The sequence below is a fragment of the Lissotriton vulgaris genome, chromosome 7, assembly GCF_964263255.1.
Source record: "Lissotriton vulgaris chromosome 7, aLisVul1.2, whole genome shotgun sequence".
In the NCBI taxonomy this organism is placed as follows: Eukaryota; Metazoa; Chordata; class Amphibia; order Caudata; family Salamandridae; genus Lissotriton; species Lissotriton vulgaris.
In genome coordinates this window covers 277,680,478-277,705,640 of record NC_141695.1, presented here as the reverse complement: position 1 = coordinate 277,705,640, position 25,163 = coordinate 277,680,478, and the positions used below count along the sequence as shown (strand labels likewise).

The 25,163-nt window shown below is 44.2% G+C and overlaps 1 protein-coding gene across 4 annotated transcripts in view; it reads left to right on the top strand.

Annotated features, from left to right (window-relative positions):
* Positions 1–24,844, top strand: part of LOC147701388 (uncharacterized) — a 77,507-nt gene extending 52,663 nt beyond the window's left edge. For all 4 annotated transcript variants that reach the window (XM_086928644.1, XM_086928642.1, XM_086928643.1 and 1 more), the window contains exon 3: positions 24,262–24,844. The gene's annotated coding sequence lies outside the window, so the exon portion shown is untranslated. The remainder of the gene's footprint in view (positions 1–24,261) is intronic.
* Positions 24,845–25,163: the final 319 nt, after the last annotated feature.

The window sequence follows — 25,163 nt, the reverse complement described above, 5'->3', positions numbered from 1 at the left end:
GTAACTCTGTTACCCTGGCTGAAAATAATCCTGGACTATTCTTGAATCCCTGGGGGAGATGGCGAAATTGTCGCTGTGTCCCCATAATTGAGAAAGCAGTCAAATGCCTGCTTTCAGGTGCAATGTTTTGACAGAAAAACCCATTCGAAATATCTAATGTGGTATTATATTTTTTTTGCACTATGTGCATTTTGAACTGCAAAGGTTTTTCAACAAGAGTTTAAGTGTCTGTATCTAATACTAGACAATGTGAATTATCTGGTTTGCAGACAGGAAACAAAGGATTGTTCATTGACGATTTGCATGTTTCAATCACCCCTTGGTATTCAAGTTGATTTAAAATCTCCCTGACTTTATTTTTAGCTTCTTGCTTAGCTGGATACTGCCTCTGTGCAGTAGGTGGATTCTTTTTTTAAACTGGATTTTATGGTTAGGAGAGTCCTCATCCCATCCCACAAGGTTTTATATAATGCTGGAGCCTGGGCCACAGCCCATTTTCTGGCATATGTGTATATTTTATGAATTGGAATGTGGTTTGAGAAGGCTGGCATAATTATCTCTTCACCATGTGGTCACTCCCTGACAAATTCAAGTGGCCAGTCTTGTTCAGCTAGAAGAATGTCATAGCCCTTACAGAGCTTCTCCCAAAAGAGTGCTCTTATTTTCCTAGTTATGTCCCCCTCCATCTGGAGTGTTACTTAATATAACTTGTGGGGTACACTAACCCTGGTGTCTACAGTTTCAACTTGAATGCATTCATTCAAGTCCACTGTCTCCAGATGATACATCAGGATCTTGCGAACTATGGTGACTTCTGCTGCGCTGTCGAGCATTGTCTGCGCCCATTCCCCGTTCTTGAGTTGTCCTTCAAGATCCTCAGCATGTCTGATCTTTATGCTTGCTACCTTCTTTTTGCAAAATTGAGCTTTTTTACTTTGTTGAACGTGTTCTTTGTCTTTGGGACCGACTCGTTCCTCTTTGTGTTCTGACTGTCCTCTTCTTTCCGATTTCTGCGAGGAAGACTGAAAAGATCGAGACGTTCGTGCATCATCTTGATATCTATCAGGTTTTCTTAAAGTATCCCTATTTCTAAGGTTATACCTTTTTTTTCAGAGGGCTCCAGTTGGGGGAGACCTGCATCCCCGTTGGGGGAGACCTACCTCCCCATTGGGGAAATCTTCCTCTGGACTGAGAACATTTCTCTTTAGTGTTTTACCACTTCTTTTTAGGAGGAGTGAGATTATTTTTAATACTCTTTTTCAGGATTTTCAGTTAGTTGGGGTTTTAACGGTTTCCCACCCAAACTATCTCTACCTGGTTCTTCGTAAAATTTTTCAATAATTCTAGCAAGCTCAAATGGTTGATCTGCTATATCGGTTTCTTTTACCTTCTGGCGGATTGCCACGGATGCTGCTTCACCTTTAATATTAGCTAATAGTATAGCCGAGACCTGTTTGAAATCTTTCAGTAATTTCATACCTAGATTTACGGCCGGTTCTGGACCGTATTCATTTTGAATCTGCCTCAGAACGTCTGGTATTACAGCCATGGACGGTACACCATGTGTTTTTGTGTAGATTGAATCAAAGACTGTACCCCAAGTGTCACAGTCCTCCACGTGTGGTGCTATCCCCATTCGTAAACAGATTGTCAGAATTCTGTGTTTCTCATGAAGTCTACTATCAGGGAACACTGCCTGATCGGAGTGATTTTTGAGCTAACCAGAACAGAATTTGTTCCCTCTTTGCTGGTAATTTACCAATGACTGATTGCATAGTCTGTGTTGTAATTTTGCTTGTGTTCCCCCTGTTGAGGGGTGTGCTGTGGAATCCTTATAGCAGGTTGGACTGTTAAAGTCCGCATGACACATTGAACCAATTGTCTATGTATTTTAATTAACTGTTTCAGCTGTATCAACAGTTCTCTACCTGGCATATTTTCTATGTCAGGATGTGGTGTATAGATAGCTGGCTAGTACCGGCCATGTAGCTCCTGGTCTACCGAGCCTGGTAACGTGATTTTGATGTTGTAGGGCTCCATTAAACCAGAGCTGATGCTCTTGGTAAGTTAGTGGAATTTCAATGTCCTCGAAAGGAACGTATTCCACTGGAGGTTCCTCTGCTTTGTAGTAGTGAAACTCCTGTGTTACTGGATTTGCCTGTGGAAAAGTAATCCATGAATCGAATACCTCTTGTCTGCCGATATTCATATGCCTCTATAACAAATAACTTTACCACCTCTCTGATACCCCATTTTCTATAAGTTTTTATATTTATGGTTTTCCTTGTATTTGCCGGGATGATTATAGCATCCGGGTCATTTTGTTGGAGGTTTGGGTCATCTAAGACAGCTTGAGCTGCTGGTGCAGCTACTTCGTCGTCAGACATTATTATTTTACTGACTGAAAAGTTTGCAGAACAGGCTTCAAGGAAACAAAGATTGGGTGCACAATATTTAGGACCACTGTGTCCTTCAACATTGAATGTACCAAAAACTAATGCATAGGATTTTCTTTCTACTCAGTTTTGGCGGAAATTAACCTTTTACCCACTACAGACTTCTATTGGAGTATTTTACGGAAAAAAGGGGGTTGTGTGAAAAGCACAACTGAGTTACTCTAGTATCTAGCGTTAAATTATCGCCTTACCAAATGTTAGGTGCCATGTAGTGTAGTTCCTATATTCCCAATAGGCTCTGCGCATAGGAATAACATATACTATAGTTTAGACGTAGGACTGAAGTCGACTAGATCTCTCTCGTATATATTATACTTAATTGTGAGTGCCAGCTAGCTCGGAGGTCACAAGAAACTTTCTCGAATAAACAAGAAGGGATTAGTTTCTGACAATCGCATAAACATGACCACTTTGTTTCCCAAGAATAAGAAATCAATCTCTAGAGTCGCGAAAACAATAGATAACTAGTTTACTCAGTCAATCGTACATGATTTGATTCACCAGAGGTGCTGAGAAAATAGAGACAGGTGTTTTCAATAAAAAGTATTTATTGAACAGTCTTCTTTCTCAAGCATAAGAAATGTACTGCTATAATAGTAATACTGGTTGTAAAGTACAAGGCATATAATACGAACCGTATTATAAAGAAGCACTGTAAAAGCATGATATGGTTTCTAAGCCATAAGTTGCCTAAAATGTATAAAATGCATACAGTGATAGTAATTTTTAAAAGTACTCGACTGTGCTTCTAAAATACGCCTACCCCGGTGTACCTAACCTAAGTCTAGTACTAGGGAAGAAGTAAGTGAGGAGTATCATAAGTTTAGTAGTTCTCTGCCAAGAATCTATTTCAAGAATTCTCTAAAAAGGTATAATCGGCTCCGTACCTTAGTTTTAGAATGAAGGAGGTCTTGTATCTCTCTCTCTCAGACTTGATTTCCCAGATACCCACAAGGGTAAGCCGGAAACACTGGAGCTGAATTTCTCGGCAGGAGAAAAGACAGTCTCTCAGTGTGTCAGCTGGAGGGTCGGCTTCCTTCGGCACTTGCTGCTGCAGCGCATCGGGCATGTAGTTAGTCTATCTGCTTGAAACCACTGTGTTTGTCTGGGCAAATGTAGGCATATTTATACCTTGAAGGTGCCGAGTTTGACGTATGATTGGACTTAATAACGTCACTCAAAGACTCAATTCTTTGTAAACTCCAGGAGTTCTTGGATAAATCAATACTCAAGAAGGGGGAAGTCCCTAACTGCTGAAGGCTGGTTTTTCCAAGAAATCGTTGTTGATTCTGGGAACTTAGTGGAAGTAGCCATGCTGTATTTTGGCTGCAAGGCACAGGCCAAATATGGTAATAACGACTATGCCTATTTAATGATTGGATAATGTATACCTATATAAGGGCATGAATCAGGAAAATTTACACTAGGGTCCTATATTTGTTTACAACAGACTGGTGTTTAAGACCTAGTAGAGACCAGATTGCGCTACACTGGGACAAAGTCACAAGTTCAGGCCAACCGCAATGAAGTGTGTGCTGGCAACGGGGGTCGTAGTTCAGCTCGCTGAGCAGAGTACCTTAAATTCTGGTTTGCAGAGCGTTGTGAGTATTTGTGTCAAAGAGGAGTCAAGCAGCTGAAGCCAAGCTATGTTTTCCAAAATGGAGCGAGGCTGTGGTGCGACAGCCTGCGTAGTCATCGTGGATACAGTCAATGCAGGGATGTGTCGGTATCGAAGAGCTGCGATGCATTGTCCAGTGGTGTCCTTCAGGCTGCCATTGAATTAGAATGCAAAGGCCTGAGCCAAGGATGCATAATGCACTGGTGGTTCTGATGGGCTACCCCGATGATGCAGGTCTTTGCAACGGATTCAATCCACCCACCAGCTAAGATGCGTTAGTTCTGATCCGGTTTGAGCAGCAAAGGTAAAGCATCAGTTTCACTGGATCCAAAGAGGTTAGCAAAGCAACTAAGCCCACTTATGAAAGTTCATGACTATGGTGGTACCACATGGCAGGATAGACTCTCGGATGGGAGAGTCAGGTGCAAAGTTGTTGAAAACTGGTTGTATCCCTGAGGCTTCACATCAAGGGATAAGTGGCTGGCATACTGGAGTGGTTATGGGTGCAAGAGATGCATGTCCAGTCTTTCTCAACTAGGCAAGAAGCCAGTAGGTCAGCACATTAGGGCAGCCATTCTTCAGATCAGCAGTAATGCATTAAGACGTCCTTTCAGCAGCTCAGTTGTCCTTCCTGGCACAAGCAAACTCCACATTACCTCCTCGTAAGTCTTCCACACCACATGACTAACAAAGTGAGCTTAAGCGCCACACCAGAACCCTCCAAAGCAAAAGTCAGCCTCCCATGCCTCCATCCCTTCCCAACATGCATGAACCATATCAGCCTTGACCTCTAAGAGGAGGGCCGGCCCAACCCTCAGCCTGTTTTTTTTTTTTTTAGTTGTGTGCACGATTACTCTCCAGATGGGCCTTCAGGTAAGTGGTTCCTTGGGTCCTTGGTTGGTAGTCCTGAGCTAGCAGAGTCTGGGTATATTGGACCTCCCCCCTTCCTTCTCCGGTCTCATACTTTTTTGCTTTTAAAATATATGCAGTGCTCGTGGGCTTACATGCTGATGCCAGGGTGGGTGCAGTCCTCGACGCAGGATTGGTCCCCTCAGGGCGATTTGACCTCTCCTGCGGGTGTTTGGTGGAGGTCTGCTACATGGCGGGGCCGCTAACTCCTGCGTTTCACTTTTTCCCGGCCTCCGCGGGGTGGGGCTGTGCTGGTTGCATTCGCAGGTTCCTCGTTGCGGCCTACTTCTTCCTCCAGGGGCAGGGGCGTACTTGTCCTGCTACACTTGCAGCTGCCCGGCCATGCTTATGGCAGTCATTGTCCAGCATGGGTCTCGCTTGTACTACAACCATTGTTGTGAACTTGCTATTTCAGCTTCGTGTTTCATGGTATGGAAGCACAAACTCTAATTTGTAGGTTGATTATGATTGGTTTCTCTCCTCACAATTTTGATATACCAATTAGGTGGCCTATGCTGCTTCCTGTCCCACGGGCCTGGCAGCCGGCACGTTCTTCTCACACAGCAAGCCTGACTGCCTGGTTTAGGGCAGGCAGTGTTAATGTGCGAGGAGTGTTTGGAGCTCTCGTACTGATTGGCTTTTCTACTTCTGCCCCGTTTCAGACTCTTGCAAATCATTGTTTTTGGGTTGTGGTGGCCCTGTGCTGTACAGCGGGTACTCTGGGTGAGTGTTATTTTTTTCATCTTTGTACATGTTTTACAATTCCGGGAGGGTCTCCGGCACTTGTTGCTGTGGTGGGTCTGTGTTTACCTCACATATTTCATTGGATGATATAAATCTTTGTCTTTCTTACAGGCTGGTCATTTTTGAAGTGCGGATTAGTGTTTTGTTTGATGCAGCATCATGGAGCCGTACGTACCCTGTAACGTGCAGGGCATTGGGCCCTTCCATGTGTTTTCACACACTTTTCTTTATTCTGGGTTTGCCAGGAGGGGTTCCATGGGTTGATTCACTCTTCATTATAGAGTTGTGTGTTTTTCCGCTACTGTATGTCTGCTTCATGTTTCTGTGTTGTGGTTCTCAGGCTCAGAGTTGGGCTGGCCCTCCTCTTATACAGGTCAAGAGTGATATGGGTCGGCCATGTTTGGAAGGGATGGGAGGCATCAGAGGCCACATTTTGCTTTGGAGGGTTCTGTTGTGGAGCAGAGGCTCACTCAGTCATGTGGCGAGGAAGACTATACTCTGAGTAATGAAGATTAACGGTAAGTAACTGGGGCCTTAGCCTGTGCTCAACCCCCGGGTTACTTGGGGACAAAATGTAAAGCATTTGTGAAACACTTCAAACAGTAAATCAGTGAAAACCCCACACAATTAGATCTAACACCAGGTTAACTCAGTTGTAATAACTAAAACAAGACCAGAAAGACAACCATTTAATTACAACCGGAGTTACGAATGTTTAAAGGATACACTGTGTAATGGTATCTCGAAGCATAGCTCCTACTGCTGCTATCTTGTCACGCTGGGCCGGGTCACAGTCCAATAATACAGGCCGACTGCAATGGAGCATGGGTTGGATACAGTCCCAAATTAGTCCCACTTAAGATTTACCTTGAGTTTTGTGCCAAGAGTCTGGTTTGCGTTGAAGAGGATCGCAGGGAAAAAAGAGCACCGCAGGTGGTGGTAGGTGAGGTGCAAAGAGCAGGCCTGGCATTGTGGGCGGGTGGGCTGATGCTTCATGGTGGCAATCCTTCACGGACAATCTATGCTTGTGGTGCGAAGAGATTGGCTGGCAGCAGCTCATGCTGAACTTTAGTGAGAGTGGCATAGTACTGGAGCAACATTCCTGTTTGAAATGTCAGAAGAACCCAAAACCTTGATTCAAAGCACCCGCGAGCCACACCAAAGGCCCTGGACCTAAGGCACCACTTGGGGTGAGGGAGGAGAGGGTTGTCATTAACTCAATGAAGACAGGTCCTGAAGTTGTTGGAGTCTCGTGTCCCTAAGGCTCAGATTACGAGGCCAGCAGACTAGCCTTTGGAGTCACTCTGGGGACCTGGGTTTGAGATGAAGTTACAGGTCCAGTTCTTCCACAGGCAAGAGGGCAGCAGTTTCTTTAGAGCACCAGTCCAGCTGAGTTGCAGCACTTGTATCAGCACTGCATTAATTCTTCTGGCAGACTATCCACCAGACCAGAAGTGTACTGAAGTTGTTGGGTCCTAATATCTATTTATCTAGATCTATCCATCCCCAGTTGTGACTTCTGGAGTCATGCCTTTGAAGTGCACAGATCCCCTGCCACCCGGGCTGTGGGATAACTACAGGAGGTATGCAATCCTTTGTGTGAATACTTTCCACCAGTCCGATCAGTGAAGTCCGATCCTGGCACAACCACGTTTTCCATTATGTGTGGCTGTCTAGGAAGCATGCACAAAGTCCAACTGCCTACTACACCCAGTCATTTGACCAGAGACGGGCTGCAAATGGCTAAGGCAGGAAAAATGTTAACTTTCTAAAAGTGGCTTTTTCAGAATTGTAATGTAAAGTACGACTTCACTATGATTTAGTATTTTACGATTTCAGAGACACATACTTGAACCAATATATCTTTCATTTGAGAAATACTCTTGCAAAATGTAATCCGGTATTCCCACTGTGATCCTGTGGGTGATATAGGGCGTGGAGTAGTGAAAAAAAAGGAAACTTTTTTCACGACCAGGACATGTAAAACGTTAAAGAACATATCCAACTTCTTAAGTGCACTGAACCCTGCCCATGGGGCTGTCTAAGGCCTCCCTTAGGGGTGATATTATATGCATTAGAACATTGTTTGGGATTGGCAAAGGGTTTATCTTGTCAGGTCAGCATGGTAGTTTAAACTGCCCACACAGGCTCTGCAGTGGCAGGATTTAGTTTAAAGGCTACTTAATTGGATGGGACACTAGTAGCATTTTAATTTACAGGCCCTGGGCAAATCTAGTGCACTTTACTAGGGGCCTATTATTAAATAAAAACATGGCAATCGTGGCAATCCATGTTTTAGAGAAAAAGCACAAGCACTTTATCACTAGTGTGCAGAATCCAAAAGCCAGCAGAATCGAAGTGATCAAAAACAGTAGGTCTGAGGGCAAAATGTTTTGAGGGGAACCAAGCCAAGGATGCCAGATCTGACAGTAGATATCTGTGGTCCAGTGTTCAGATGGTTACAGATGGATTGTGACAGAGCAATCTGTGTTGATCTCTACTTTTTCATTGGGTAGCAAGCCACTTATGTACGAGGTACCTCCAGGATCTTAACATAGCCCTACACTGTTGAATGCATCTATGGCCCCTGTCGCCATCCGTGGCTTATCATATGTGGATGACACACAACTGGTCTTCTCAATAGAGCAAACCCTGCTATTGCAAAGGACCCATTCAAAGCCTAGCTTACCAGGGTGCTTGACGGGATAAAACTAAGCAATCTTAAAGCAATAAATAAAAAAAGCTGAACTTTTTTTTAGCTTCTAGGAAGTGCGCAGAATATCTAGCCCAATGTAAGATGGCTGCCAAGCCTTGCCTATTCCCCACCTCAGGCATCAACAGTGGTCAGAAAGGTGAGCCAAGTTTAACAATGATTTATCTCTCCATTTACAGATTTTCTATTGCCAGTTCATGTATTCTGCTTTTCTCACTTAAGAAATATCTGGACATTTTGACATTTGCAAAATGGTGGTCCATCCACTGATCATGGTGAGATTGATTTATGCTAATAATAATTTGGCCTACTGGGCTCTTTGGTTTGTCACCTACATACTTTTCAGGAAACTGCTGTCCTCTTATACATACAATATCTCTGTGTCTGTATCTCACCACCTTACACACCTCCACTGGTTGCCAGTTCAAAAGCAGATTTGTTTTAAGCTCTATTTCTCTAATCTGGGATATTATAAATTCCAGTTTCAGGACTATACTCCTCCTAGATCCTTTATATTCGGAAGCTCATTTGTTTCAGAAATTTATGGTCGTACTTTCTAGGATGGGTGGTTTTTCCTTTTCCTTCCTAGTGGCCAACGCCTGGAACAATACACAGTCTGTTCTCCGTCATACAAGTAATGAGATGTATTTCAGAAATCGTCTGACTCTTTAATTTGTTAGATTGTGCTTTGTTCTGTTTGAGCCTGGAAACTCATTGAAGCAGCTGTCGCGCTTAAGAAATCCTTTCAGTCTGTAAACTGGAAAGCTCTGTAGCCAGAAGAATAGACACTAGGGCTGTATTGTGACTATAAACAGAACAATTCATACCATGAGCAGAGATTGCTTCTGTTTCTTACTAGTTCTTTCTACAATTCATGCATTAACTCTGGGTAATTTAATGTTCTATGTTTGAACTTTAGATACCTCAGATGCAAGAAAACAGGAACTTTTCTCTACGCAAGACTATCAGGCTATGGCTTCAGTAGAGGAAATCAAATTTCACCTTACCAGAACCCATGGGAAACTAGAAGAAAACTTGGATATCTGAAAAGATCTGACTAGAAAGTAGATACATCCAGAAGATCACTGTGGAAATATTCTATTGATTTCCAAGATAACATTGCATGCTTTGTTTAAAAGTATAATTTATCATGTATAATTATAATTTGTGTGGATAACTGGAGAGGCGTGCGCTTGCCCATCTACACATCTGTGCTGCTAAATAGAATTAAACCAAATTTGGCAGAAAGCTTTATCTTATCCAGTATTACAGTATCTTTCATAGATTCACATGCCTGAATCATTCCCCTTCGTCTGGATGGGAGTCCCTGGTACATAAAGTAATATCCCATTCAACATATAGAGTAATAGGCCAAAGGCCTTACATTAGTAACATATCAATGTCCTTTTGTAAAAAGGACCAAACTCTAGAGCAGAGCCAATTGGCTATCACCTCGTCGTCGACACGGTCGTTGGCGATCGTAGCGTTGACGGTTGTTCGGACGAGGACTTTATCTTTTTCGTCGACGGCACAGACATACCAGCCGTCTACAATGGAGTCGTCGTTGACGTAGACAGTAAAGAAGCGACAGAAGTGGAAACCGTAGTCATCGATGAGGTTACACACAAGGCTGTAGAAGTAGATTTCCTTGTCGCTGCAGCCACCGTCGACAAGGTAGTCGTCAACGGAATGGAAGAAGGCTTTTTAAAGGTGTGAACAATCTCCAGAGGAGAAACCTTTGCTGGTAGAGCCTTGGGATGTACCTCTGAAGACTTTGTGTCTTCTTTTGAGGTGGCTGAGACTAAGGGCCTGGAGAAGCCACCCTTGGTCTTTTTTTGAGGGGACTTGAAAGATATTGAAGAGCTCTCTCTCTTCAGAAGACTCTGGTTGGTCTTTGTATTAAAGCCTCTGCAGACAAATTAAGAGGTTCCCCTCCCGATCTTTGAGGGTCTTTGAAGAAAAGGTACGACATACCTTAGTCCTTTCAAGAGTGAGCCGGGTAAAGGCAGTAGACACAATCTTTGTGTCCGTCATCCACATGAAGTCTCTTTTTTCCAAAGGGCCTAAAAAGGCATTTCTTGGGTATGTCTGCCATGAAGAACTTCACCCAGAAGATGGAATTATGCAGGAATAAATACTGGAAATGAGAAACTGAGCAGAGCTCAGAGGAGACTCCCATAGCACAACGTGCAGTAGAAAATCTGAGGGACTAAAGCTCCTTCCAAGAAGGTTCCAGAGGGTGGTGATCGCTGATTGGCTCTTCTCTAGAGTTTGGTCCTTTTTACAAAAGGACATTTGCATTTGTATTTGTAGGTGTACTTATAGAGCGCGATCCTGTCACCCAAAGGGCATCTTGGCGCTTGAGATTCGGTCAACAACACTTTTCGCTGCTCAGACATTTCTAGGAAAAAGATGCGTTTTTAGGGCTTTCCTAAACGGGAAGTAGTCCCTGTGGCTTCTCAGAGAGAGTGGCAGGGAGTTCCAAAGTTTGGCCGCTGTGACACTAAACGAGCGGCCACCCATCCTGACTCTCTGGAACCTCGGGACCACAAGCAGTTGTGCCAAAGAAGAGCGAAGGAGCCGCGGGGCAGAGTACCAGGCGAACATATTCTGCAGGGGCACTGGGCCCTGTCGATGTACCGCCTTAAACACCAGGCACGCCGCTTTAAACAATACACGCAGGTGCACCGGCAGCCAGTGTAGGTCCCTTAAAGCTAGAGTGGAAGAGCTGAAGTTAGGGCGAGAGAGCCAACTTGGCAGCCATATTCTGCACCCGTTGTAACTTCCCCAACAGATTTTTTGGGGCCTCCAGAAGTAGCGCATTACAATAGTCTAAACGACTCAGTATGGTCCCGCGAACTACTTCCGGGACATGGATAAGTTACTAATGTAAGGCCTTAGGCCTAGTACTCTGCCTAATGGGACATTACTTTATGTACCAGGGACTCACATCCCGATGACTGGGAATGATTCAGGCATGTAAATCTATGAATGATACCGATACTCGATAACTGCAGTTAGGTAAGTAACGCATTTCTTGTTCCTTAAAGTGTGCTTGTTGTAAATCCGTTCTGTAGTTTTTGAGCAATGAAGACACACACTTAGTACATTACGCCACGGATTATCCCTGGACCAGACTATCTCAGGGTAAGAACTTATTCTCTGCCACCACAACAAGGAATCACTAGTCCTACAAATAAATTGATCTAAGGGGTCAGTATATGTATACCCTGCCCCCTAAGCTTGGTGTGGGAGATACTGGGTGGGTAGGGGAATGGTTTTCTGCAGTAAAATTGCAGGCCGCTCTCGCAGCTCCAGTCTGAGGCCACAATGATGATTCGGGATTGTGAGGGCAGGTTATCCTCACCAGTTGCTTCTTGCAAATGCACCAGTCATTCCTAATGGGTCCTCTGCTGGTAATCAAAGTCCCCCGATGGGGGACCAATTAAGATTCATGCACCTGATAAGAGGAGCTGGGGATCACGCCACCATCTTCTTGATTAATGTCATGTTTATGATATACGCCTAAATATATTCACTCTTTTAGCACCATGGTAGAACTCTACCTTTTATTTACTTTGTTAGTGCTTGCAATCTTTTACATTTGCTTCTGTCCAATGATTGTTGCAGCAAGTCTGTTTTATACTAGAATGAAGCTGGTTCAAGAAATGCTTTTTGAAAACATCCCAAATGTTTATTCTGTGTATCTCTCTGAGACTAAGTAAGCACGATTGACTGGCCAAAAAGTACTGTAGCCACGATCCCTGAAGGGTCAAGGGTTGTCATGTTCTATGGCTGCCAGAAACTATTTGCTCCTTTTTAAGGTTAAGGGGCTTATAGTGGCCCTGTGATCTAGCCAGTCTATAGGCTGGGGGGTTCCGGAATCAGTCTAGACACCAATCCCTTATTTTGTTACCCACAAACTCACAGATTCTATGTATTATTAGAAGCTACAAGACGTGACACAGCCAACGTTGGTTCTTATTGAATGGTCCGATCTGAATAGTTCAGTCGTGCTTCCTCAGACTCCTCCTCACATTTAACCAGAGTCGTCTGGAGTAGAAAGGGAAATCCACCGCAGCTGAATAGGTGTATAGGTTGTAGGTTTTTTAAAGCTTGAAGGATTGCTGTTCACTTCACTGTGCAAAACCTTCTCTTTTCCTTACTACTTCCTCCCACAATATCTGTCAGTGGAAATGGCATTGTGAATGCAGAGGAAGAGCATGAAGGTGCTCTTAACATTACAGAAAATAGCAGACATGTACTTGCTATGAAATTAATACTGCCTCCCGGCAATGGGTGGTAATGTTACCTTCATGATTAAGGCGCATGAGGCATTCAAAACAGTTTTTCTATTCTTGGGTCAAGTTTCCACCTGCCGATGCACGCACACATTTGTTCCATAACTACATTGATGATAAGACCCCTGAAGAATACTTTCCATACATGGACGTGGAAGTCCTGTTAACAAACCAAGAGCTCACATCCTCATCACAGAAAATGTGAGACTATGCCTGCTCAGCCGAGATGCAGCAACTTTGCCGGTCCTAGCTGCTTACACACCACATCCAGAGATTGATGCATTGAAATCAGCAGAATTATGAACACTTTACAGAGATGTAGTAAAACTATACAGAAATCTTATACAGTTCGTAATGCAAAAACTAACAATTCAATCTGCAAGGATTACTCAAGCTGGTCCACCTCAAATGACTTCGACAAATATCAGCCCACAAACACGAAACATGATTACGGAAAGAATGCCCACTAAATGTGAGCAAATGCCATTCTCCAGTATTAGGGTGTCTTTCATAAATTCACATGCTTGAATATTCCCCTTCGTCGAAGTGGGAGTCCCACGGCTAATAAAATGGCAATCAAATACTAACATATGTATGTAGGAACATAACCCATAAATACACACTAGAAAAGGTAGTAAATACCCAGACATAATTCCTACATAGGAATACATGGTAGAGAGAAAAAACACTTGTAACCTATTCCTGTCATTATGTTAGTCCAAACTACAGCCAATCAGGCACCAGCACCCCTCCAGAACGTTCTCCTCAGAGCTCAGTCCCTCAGATTTTCTACAGCATGTAATGTGAAAGGAGTCTCCCTGAGCTATGCTCAGTTTTCTCAACTTATTCTGGTTTTCCTGTGATTTTCAGCATGTTTTCAAGTAAGAAGTTTTTATTTAGACCTTGTTCTTCTTGTGGGAAGCTGCAGCTTTACTCTGAAGATCCCCAGAAGAAGAGTATTTACTGTCTTTATCCCAACCATGAGGTTGGCAAATGTAAATTTTGCAGAACCTTTTCAACTAAGACCCTAAAAGACAGGGAAGGCTGTCTCCTCCTGTGGCTTCAAAGACTTAAAGACAAGGATTCAGCACTTTCTGACAGAGAGCCTGGTGTCAGGACATTCTAAAGCAGCCTCAAAACGTAGCAGTGTGCAGGATTTGCCTTCTTCATTCCTGAAAAAACGTTCTCTCTCTGTGGCTCCTGCGGTGTCTTCACCTCCTCCTGCTACATTCACGCCCACAAGACCTGACTCGGTAGTCTACTGCTTCTTCCCATCATGTTTCTGATAAAAAGCATGTCTCTTCGTCCACGGGAGCTTCGACTATTGTCCCGATGACGAGATCTGCCGTCTCCGGCTAGACGACGACTGTGGCGAGGACATCTGCTTCCGGTTCGTCGATGACTGCAACATCTACGTCATCCATGTCGACGAAGGTATCCCTCAGTTTTAAGACTGTTTCATAAATGATACCTATTGCTTCATCATCGACTAAGAAAAAACTCTTGTCGTCAGCAAAATCTTCGTCGACGAGAGTTAAGAAAATGTTGTCGTTTTCTCACTCGAGTGCTCCATGGACGGTGGTTTTGTCGACGACAAATTTGTCCTATGCCATCATCGTCGTCTGCTCTGCCGACGACTTCCTCGACGACGATTGCATCTTCTTCAGCTTTATTACCTTTGGTGCCGCTTTCTTCCTCTGGGTCTTGTTCCTTCACTGTCAACCCTCTGCACCAACGTCGCAAGTTGCCTGTTGACCAGTTGTCCATCCCAAGTGATCCACAGCCTCCATCGCCCTTTTTTGACACCGTTTCAGAGCAGGACTCAGGGCGACACGCAGTCCTACTGATTTGGTTATTTAATGCCAGGACTATGGTGAGGATGATGAAGAACATTATTTTCGCTCATCTCCAATCTACAGCACATGTTGGAGGATTACAACTGTCGTTTCTGGACATCTCAACAGGGTTCACCGGTGCCTACAGCTCCTGCGTCTGTTGCAGCTCTTGCTGCTGCTCCACTACCACAACCACCAACGCCGTCTCCTCTGGTTCAGACGTCTGTTCAGATACACACTACAGTTTATGCTGATGACTATGATGACGTTCCTCCAGAACATGAGGATGGTGAGGTTCACGATGATGATGACGCCAGTCATATGGCTGAGTGGGACAACTACCAAATTAAGATGCCGTCCCCCCCCCCCCCCTTCCTGTGACGCCAGGGGATTCTCCTCCAGTGGACATTGCAAGATTTCATCAACTGATGGATAGAGCGGCTCAACTCTTTAAGCTGCCCACAGTCCAGAGAGAGGAGGACTGTTTTCTCTACGACTTCAAAAATCAACCATTTAACCCCTTCCACGCTGATGACGAGCTGGGCTCGTCATGGTGTAGCCTCCTCGCACGCTGAGGACTAGCCCAGCGCGTCATGAAACAATGTAAAATAGCAATTTCCAGCACAGGAGTGGAATTGTCTTAGCAGCCATGGAGTTAAACAAGTCCATACGTTCCCCCATCATGACTTCATCTGGAGTGAGTGGGTAAAATTAATGCAAACGCCAAATTCCATACCCGCACAAATGCCTCGCCTCGAATATAAAGCGCCCTTTGGTTCTCCAGCGTGCCTGATTGTGCAACCAAAGCCTGATTCGGTGGTCGCCCATGCTGCTCAGCTTCTCTCCAGAAACCAGACTTCACCTATTACAGCTCCTCCTGATCGGGAAGGTCGTCGCCTTTACGCTATTGGGCCCAAATTTTCAACGATGGCCTCTACTACTGTGAGAGCGGCTAATGCTTTAGCCATTTTAGGGCGCTACGACTGCCAGATGTGGTCAGACATGTCTGTCCTTGTGGCCCATGTCACGGAGCCCTCCAAAGCAGAAGCCTTAAATTCTTCAAGAAGGTGAGAGAACGTCGGAGGAGATTATCGACTGCGCTGTTGATATTGCTTGTACTGGCTTCCGTCAGCTTGCTGAGGCAGCTGTTTTGCGACGGCAAGTTTGGTTGCGCTCCACTTCCTTTTCGCCAGGAGGTACAGGCGAAGATCCTGGATATGCCATATGATAGCGAGTCGCTTTTTGGTGCACATGTCGACGAGGCACTGCAGACAATCAAGAAAGACACTGACATTGCTCATTCTTTAGGAACTTTACAGTTCCGCAGGCAGCCTTTTCGTGGTGCACACGGATGCTGCACCTATTCTACTTTTCGCTGTGGATCCACTCAATACTGCTCCTTACCACCAAGGTAATCACAACGATATTCAACAACAGCAGTCCTCCCGTCAGCAGTCTTCAAAATCCTACCGGGGGGAAGTCTTCCTATAGAGGATCCACTTCCAAACTACAATGACTTGCCTTTTCTACCAAAAGTTGGAGGTCGAATCTTCCTGTTCTCTTCTCAATGGTCCTCAATCACCTTGGACCGTTGGGTCCTGGACATTGCAGCAAAGGGCCATGCTCTGGAGTTAGTAAAGATTCCTCCTCCCACTCCACCATCCAGCCTGCCTATGGCCCACCTCCAAGGAGCGTTTCCAGCAAATTCTTATTATGATCCAAAAAGGTGCAATTGAAGTGGTTCCCAAGGCTTAAAGAGGGAAGGGATTCTATTCACGTTTTTTTCAGACAGGAGACTGGCGTCCGATCCTGGATTTGTGAGCACTAAACAAGTATCTCAAACGCCAAACCTTCTGCATGCTTATACTCGTAGAGATCTTGCGTGGACGACTTCATGACCACCATCGACCTCCAAAACACTTACTTCCATGTCCCAATTCTTCTACGGCATCGGAAGTACTTGAGCTTCAGGGTGGGATGGAGAGACTACCAGTTCAGGGTGCTGCCTTTCGGCCTACGACCCGCCCCTCGTGTCTTCACGAAAGTATTAGCTCCAGTGGTGGCTTACCTGTGTCTCCAGCGTGTCCATATCTGGACGAATGCCTCCTCAAATCGCAGCCTCGCAACCAGCTACTTCGGGACACTCAACTTTGTCAGGACGTGTTTCGCTCCCTCGGCCTTTCCATCAATATCAAAGTCCCAGGTAGACCCAGCTCCCTGCAGGAACTTTCTGGGAGCCACTTTGGACACAACACTAGCCAAGGCATTCGTGTCTCAAGAGTGCCAACTAAAGATTCACTGCTTTGTGCAAAACAGTCCGTTTCAGTCCGGATCGTGAAGTCATTTCTGGCGATGGCATCATGCATTTCGCTGATCCCACACTGCAGGCTATGGACTCTCCCCATTCATTCAAGAGGAATTGGATGGACAGTGGCGTCAGGTCACTGGTTCCTTCAACTACCTAGTCAGTGTAACCGCTCGCATGAAGGCGGCTCTCAAGTGGTGGGCGCAGCCATCCAACCTTGCAGCAGGGACTTCTTTCCTTTCCACCACTCGAGAACTCACTCTGACAACGGATGCCTCCTTAGAAGGATGGGGTGCACACCTTCAAGGGCTGTCTATAAAAGGCAAGTGGAACTCTGCTTCAACGCTCTTGGCACATCAACAGGCTGGAGTTGATGGCCATCTTTCTGGCTCTCAAGTGGTTCCATCCTCTGATTCAGGGAGAATCTGTGCTTATCCAGACGGGCAATACAACCAGTATGCACTATCTCAACAAGCAGGGTTGAGCCAAATCTCCACTCTTGTCTCAACTGAGTGCACAGTCCCAGATCGACTGAGCCAGCTATCAGGTTACCCTGACTGCAGTTCATCTTCCAGGCATCTCCAACATCCTAGCGGATTCCCTAAGCAGATACAAGTCGTCGACCCACGAGTGGGAGTTACATCAACCAACTCTCGACTTAGTCTTTCGATGGTGGGGTCATCAGTCTTTGGATCTCTTTGCAACCCCGGAGAACCGGAAATGCCCATCTTACGCAAGTTGGCATCCCCACCACGGGTCGTGCGGGAGTGACCCTTCGATGAACTGATGCGATCTATTTGCCTACGCTTTTCCTCCGATTCCACTGGTGCCTTGTGTGTTGTGGAATATGTGGAGACAGCCTTGCCACATTCTCCTGATCGCCCCCAGATGGCCCTGTCAAGCGTGGTTCTCGGAGCTGCTTCTTTTAGCCCAGTGCAAGCCCATCCTCCTTCATCCTCGAGCGGATCTCTTCACGATGGACGAGGGTCAGATTTGCCATCCGGACCCCTCCTCCCTGAAATTATCGGCCTGGACCTTGAGTTTGCCCATTTGAATATTTCACCAGACTGCAGAGACATTCTCGCTTACAAGCTCAAGTGGAAGAGATTCTGTCATTGGTGCGCAGCTGCTAATATTCATCCTATTCATTCCACTCCGGCTCAGCTGCTTCAGTTCTTTTTGCAACTGGCTCAATCAGGGCTTTCCCAGTCCACTTTGAGCGTTTTCTTGGCGGCAATTTCTCGTTTCCATCAGGATGGTTCCTCCTTGCTCTTTTCTTCGAGTCATCCACCAATTTTTCAAAGGACTATTCCGGAAGTTCCCACCTATTCGGCGTCCTCCTCCTATCTGGCACCTCAATGTCATATTGGATCAACTAATGAAGGCACCATTCGAGCCTATCCACAAGACTGACTTAAAGTTTCTAACCTGGAAGGTAGCCCTTCTCCTTGCTCTGACCTCATCACGTCGCGTGAGTGATCTTCACGCCTTCACCATTAAGCCTCCTTTTCTCCAATTCAAATCAGACTGTGTAGTGCTTTGCACCAATCCAACCTTTTTGCCTAAGGTGCCCACGGATTTCCATATTAATTAACCAGTTTTCTTGAAAAAATCCTTTGACGGTCCTCAATCTCCGGCAGAACAATTCTTACATTCCTTGGACATTAAAAGATGCCATAAATTTTACATCAACAGGACGGCCCCCCTTTCGCAAGTCCGATCAACTGTTCATTGCCTTTGGAAGCATGCGCCAAGGGCATCCTGTTAAGAAACAAACTTTTGCAGTCTTCAGTGAGGGCTCATTTCACCAGGGCGATGTCATCCTCTACTGCCCGGTTTGCTTGTGTGCTGCTTTATCAGATCTGCAGAGCAGCTACGTAGTCCAGCAGGCACAGGTTCACGAAACATTACTGCCTGGATGCCATAAACCAAGCAGAAACTGCAGTGGGACAAGCAGTGCTTCACAATCTTTTTAACTAGGTGAGCCTCTGTCTTCACTCTTCCATTATGGTTTTATGTGGTTATTATTACTTGCATGGCTATATTATGTCTCTTTGACTTTCTTCCATGATTTCGCATGGCTGATTCGAGCTTTGATTGGTCACTCCTGCTCACTATTCTATTCAATCATGTGAATCTATGAAAGACACCCTAATACTGGAGAAGAACAATTGTTACTTACCTGTAAACAGGTGGTTCTCCAGTATTGGTGTCTTTCAGAGATTTACATGCGACTCACCCACCTCCCCTCAGAGGCTCTCTTCTCTTCTTGGACTCTTTTGTCACTCTTGTGCTATGAAAATCTGAGGGACTGAGCTCTGAGGAGATGGTTCTGGAGGGGTGCTGGCGCCTGATTGGCTGTAGTTTGGACTAACATAATGACAGGAATATGTACAAGTGATTTTTCTCTCTACCATGCATTCCTATGTGGGAATTATGTCTGGGTATTTACTACCATTTTTTTGTGTGTATTTTATGTGTTATGTTTTTGCATACATATGTTATTATTATTTTATTGCTATTTTATTTACCGTGGGACTCCCACTTCGACTGGGAATATTCAAGCAAGAGAATCTATGAAAGACACCAATACTGGAGAATCACCTGTTAACAGGTAAGTAACAATTGTTCTTCTGGATAGCAGAGCTGGCAGCAGTATTTCCCCATAAGGGCCCGTAGGAAAACCAGACTACTAATAATTTGCTTGCCAATGGGAATAGCTGCCCCGATAGAGATTTGTACCACTCGGGGTGGTACAGTCTTTGCTGCTGTTTATACCAGAACTTGTGGTACTCCCTCAATAGCAGTTATACCAGATGTTTTGAACATGGGCAGCTCCTCCATTAGGGCAGAGGCGCGTTGCCCCACTGTTTACTTGCAGTGCGAGAAGTAGAAACATAAAATGGTGTTTTTAAATACCATTTTACGTTTCTGCTTCTTGTGATGCAAGAAAGCAGAACGGTATGCCTGGTTGTGGGCGGAGGGTGGGCAGGTCGGGGAGGAATGGCTTACCCTCTGTTGTGGGCCCTGACTTTTTGGTTGGCCCTCTGCGGCTGGCCAAAGCAGTCATACGCAAGCTCCCTTTTCTCTATATAGGTTGTTTTTTTATTTTTAAATCCTCCTCTCCCAGTTCCCCCGAAAGTAATTCTGAAAAGGATAATTCGAAGCAACCACCCAATTCTTCTAAAAAGAAATGGCATAACAGTCAAAAAATAAGCAGAATGCGTCACAATAGGGTGGGTTTCCTCAACAGGAGCCCTCTGAGAAAAAAATAATATCTTGGGAACAGTGATATTAAACCTTACTGGTATCCGGATACTGATGCACATGCTTCTCTTTCCTTTGAGTTCATTAAAACACTTGGTGAGTGAAGGGACAGTCAGACCACAGATCAGAAGCCAAAATACACAACACACTTCAGAGTACATGATCACACAAGAAGATAATCCCAAAATTAAACCTCAATTTAAAAGGTAGCTGGCCTCTGCATCTGAACGGGGAATTGTGTTAGACAGCGCAACAGAAGTAACAATAGCTGGCCAGAACCTGATGCAATTTCTGGTGACAGCAGCGTTGAATAAACATATCAGTGTGGAGACACCGAATACTAGGGTAAGTGTCCCACATCGTTTATATGAAATTACAGTCCAAATGGAGGGGTACATACCCAGGAAAGTGGAAGGTATTTTTGGGAGAGCCGGATATATGGATGTGACCTCCTTTTGGCTGAAGGAGATCGTCCGCCTGGGTTTGTAATAGTTTCCCAAGGGGGGAAGGTGTAATTTTACTGGCTTTCTCCGGCCTCGTTCCAGAGTCACTTAAACATTTCATATTCGCAAGGGTGGGCATTACCGCTAGCTCCCGCACTTAGGGTGGGATGCTGAGTCACCTCACCATAAAGTCCTATTAAAATCCACTCCTACTCTATAGAGGCAGTACCCAATAAAACGTTACACAAAAACAAATCAGGGACATCTTAGATACACTTGAGTACTAAGGTGTGATTGAAAACTGCACCTCTTCCAAGAATAATCCTTTGTTTCCCGTAATGACACCTGATAATTCATGCCATCTAGTTTTGGACTACATGCATTTCAACACATGCACAAACATTTGACGTACAAAATGCACACAGTGCTGCATTAAGGAATACAATTGTGGGGCTCTCAACGCGACTTCTGTACACTTCCCAAAAGGTATAAGAACAGTCCCGGGTGGTTCCCTGCAAGAGTAACAGAGTCTCTTCAAAATTGTGGTGAGGAGGCCTTGTCCTACGCAGATGTTTATCTAACGGACGATGAGTTATTGGCAGTGGTGTTGACCACTGTTCAAAAACGAAACATTTAATGAAAATACATATTGTTATTGTTCCTGTTGCATGCAGTCAGCAGCCTGTATGGGGAAGAGGTGGCCCTGGCAGGGGAGGAATTGTGTTCACTCCCAAAGTGTGCATCAACTGTTTGGCTGTCCCTCTTGGAAACAGTCAATGCTCACTTTGCATATTTCTACCAGGCTGCATTACACAGGAACATGCAAAGGCTCTGTTAAGAGTCTGACCTCCGATCCACGGTGCTCCGACCAATCCAAACACTGCATTGCAGCATTGTGATTGGCTCAGGGGAGCCTGTGTGCCAGGTGCTTCCGGCTGCCACCGGACTGCAGAAAGGAAGAGGAAATTGCCGTTCTGAGGTAAGATTTTTTTTATGTTAATTGTCTCCCTCCGCCACACCACCCCTCGTCTGGTAGCAGCTGCTACTAGTTATTGAAACACTCTAACCGAATGAACAAAATAATTGTGGGGTTCGCAATCTGGCTACACATTTGACTTTAAAAAATCTAAAATTGGCTATCTCAGTGTCTCACTTTTGGGATATGAGTGATAAAGTAACGGTTTTCTGTACACTTTAAGTCTGCTTTACTGAGGTACAAGTGCGCAGACGGATTTTCTTGCCTTGTTTCCACTGTTTCTTTGTTGTTGTGTCTTGTATGTTGAGGGTCACGGCTGTGCCCGCTTGACCTTCTTTCTAAGAAACATTTTACTTGCATTTAATGAAAAATAAAAACCCTGTCCGGACGGACAGAAGACATACTACTTATTAAGTGTATGGTCTTTGTTCTTGTATGCCATTTGCCATATAAGGAACATTGTCTTTTGGAATATGTAATGCCCAAGGTCCCTATGTTCTACCTTAAGGGTTCCCTTGTTCTGCTGAAATGCCACTGGTTAGAGGTGGCAGACCCGTAAGCAGAGAACGGCCTGGGACCAGGGTTGAATTCCCGACGCGGCAGGGTCGTGGACCAGGGTCAAAACTGTCTCGATAATTCTTGCCTCAGTGCCTACTCTAACCAGGGAACAGACTCTGCAACTCTGGGCATTAAGCTTTCCTCCTCTCTACAACGGCCCCCCACAGACGCCGGGGATGCCTGGTTTCACCTTGGAGATACTCAGAAAGGGACCATCTCACAGGGAAAACCAGGACGGGTTCCCCAGCGGTCTTCAGCGCCAGGATACTCCATGGAGCTGCAGTGCGCTTTACAAGTACACCCACATTTACATTTACACTGCAGTTTTTCTCAGCAATTCAAACTGTGAAAGTAGCATAAGTGGGTCTCTAGTTTGCAAAGACATTTCGCTTCTCAGAGCCTGTAATGTTTCGTTTTCTAACTTGACCAGTCACTTGACGGATTCCCCAGCTGCTGTGATTTATCCAGCTTTTGAGCTGCTCTCGAATGGAAGCTGTTTGATGCTGAATGATCGTGGCTGTTGTGGGATGGTACCGGGCATCGCATATCTGGTCACAGTAAGCTCCAGGGTTACTAGTTGTTTGCAAGTATTGTTTCCACCGACTTGCACAGTTACGGAGACCTTCATTGAATTTTTCCATTATACGGTTTGATTCTCTGAACAGACTGTATGCCATGTTTTTTTCAGAAAGATGTGTCCTTCACCTCCGCCCGAGAGACTTTTGATCTCCAGGTTGCAAGGTCTTCATCTAAGATACAGGCAAACCTAGTGGCTTGTGAATTGAATAATCCTGTGCTGCTGGGACAGCAAAGGAAAGAATGCTATCGGGAAAAACTACATATTACAGTGGTCCCTCAGCCTGATTAAGTCGGTGATGCTACATGAACTGAAGGTAGGACACCTGGAGTGATTAGATACTATTTAAAAGGTATGGTACTTACAAGGTTGCAATAAAGGTGATTTCATAAATATAAAATCTACCTTTGTATTCCCTTTAGTGAGTGGGTCCATTTTGTGACACTGAGGACCTTTTTAAATAAATACTTGGGCTCAACCCAATAGACTGGATTTTGATAACTGAACCAACTGCATACGAAAGACTATCACTTTCGTTTGGTGAGTCAAGTACGTTCCAATATGATCACTGTATATGCAAGTGGTTTGGAGTCCAAGGTTATTATAAGGAAGACATTTGTCATAAGGAAAATAGCAGTGATTGCAAGATTCATGTGATGGATGGAGTGAATGCAGTGACCCAAATACTTTTTGGTTTAATGGTTGTGCTGATTTAAGGTTGTGTTTAGAAAATGTAATTCTTTAAAAAGAATAACTCTATTGTTATGTGAATATTTTTATTGTGGGTTCTTTGTTTTTATGCACGTATACTTTAACACTAGGCATCTGCATATAAGAGATATCATGTTGTCCTTCAGAAGGTGGTCAAGTTCTGTTGAGCACCCAAATGCATCAAAGTTCGTGTTGGGCTAAATCTGAGGAACATGAGGATACGATAAATGCTGGTTTTAAGAACAATCATGTGTCCTATTTGTAGATAAATTAGAAAGACCGATATAACAGTTGTGTGTTCACGACCTCTTTGAAAATCTTTCTATTGCATATGAATTTTGGTGTGTTCTGTATATATTATATATACATTTCAATTGAAGATTTGATAGTGAATTGGTTCAATGTGCATATTTTAGATATTGCTTCCGTTGTATAAAGATTTTGCAAAATATTCTGATCTTTACTGCCATTTTGTAACACTTGACTCCTCTAATTTTGAGGGAGTTACTGAAAAATGTATGATATTATGGTGGTGAATGCTAGATTGAATGGTTGAAGAAAAACAGTTGTGGCTGACAGATTCCAAAGGGATATTTTTTGAATTATTAGTCCTACTACGAGCCACGGACCTTTAGTTGAGGGGCCTCTCATTTTGCCTTCCCTCTCGGTCTAAAAACCTAGATCAATGTTAGTTTTTCAAGAATCTATCTTTGTTATTGAAGGTACATTGCCTTATGCATATTATATTATTAGCTGAGGTAATGCTTGAAATCACATGATTAGACTTTAATTGATCTCTAATTGATTTCAGTTTTTAACAGGTGTTTATATTCTCTTGTATATTTCAGTGGAGCACTAGGTGGCGGTGAAAAAACTACTGCAAAGATGCTTTTGAGGAAGAAATGAAGTCTGTGTATTGAAGAAACCTTTCACACGCTGAAGACACATTCTTGTGAACAACATGTGCAGATGGCTGAATCTCCACAAGTTGGTCTCCATGTCTTGACATGGTGCATTACAGAACTTCTGAACTCGTTTATTTTGTGAATATATTATGAGCACTGTTTAAAGGTTTGCAAACTAAAATGCACATTCTATTATGGCACGAAGGGCAATTCTTATTTTATGCAATCAGAAATGTAATATATAATTCATGTATAGTAGCTGTATTATTTACAGTAATGTTTGTCAGCAGGGACAATTTGTATATAATTTGAGAAGGGGTCCTGCAGGAAATGTTAATTGGTAAGGGTAGCACATGGTCATTTTCTTTTCTGTTGGTTGCTATTCTAGATCAAGTGTAGCCTATGTTTTGAAGAATCCACCTGAATGTATGCTGCACACAATTGGACTCCACATGTTTTGCACTTTAATGCAGTATAATTGCAAATATTACACAATAAAGAAAAGGCAATCCTTCAGTAAGAGTAGAAAACAGTGTGCCTTACTTTTTTAATGGTTGAATGCAACAATGAAAATCGAAATACCCTACTTTCTGCTTGCATTAACCTAACTCCTTACTGCAAAAAGCTCCTCGTCAGCATGAAGGCATCTTCATCTTGGTGTGAGTAAGGGTCAAGTGGCCATATGACGGCTAAATATGGACAGTATATGGGCTGAACTGTGAGAAAGTTTGTTGTGCTGTGAAGACTTTGTTGATTAGAAAATTATCCTTTCATACGAAGTTGAGTGTTCTATGACTAAGTCTGTCTGAGCTGTAGGAAACTGTGCTAGAGGAAAGGGGGTAAAG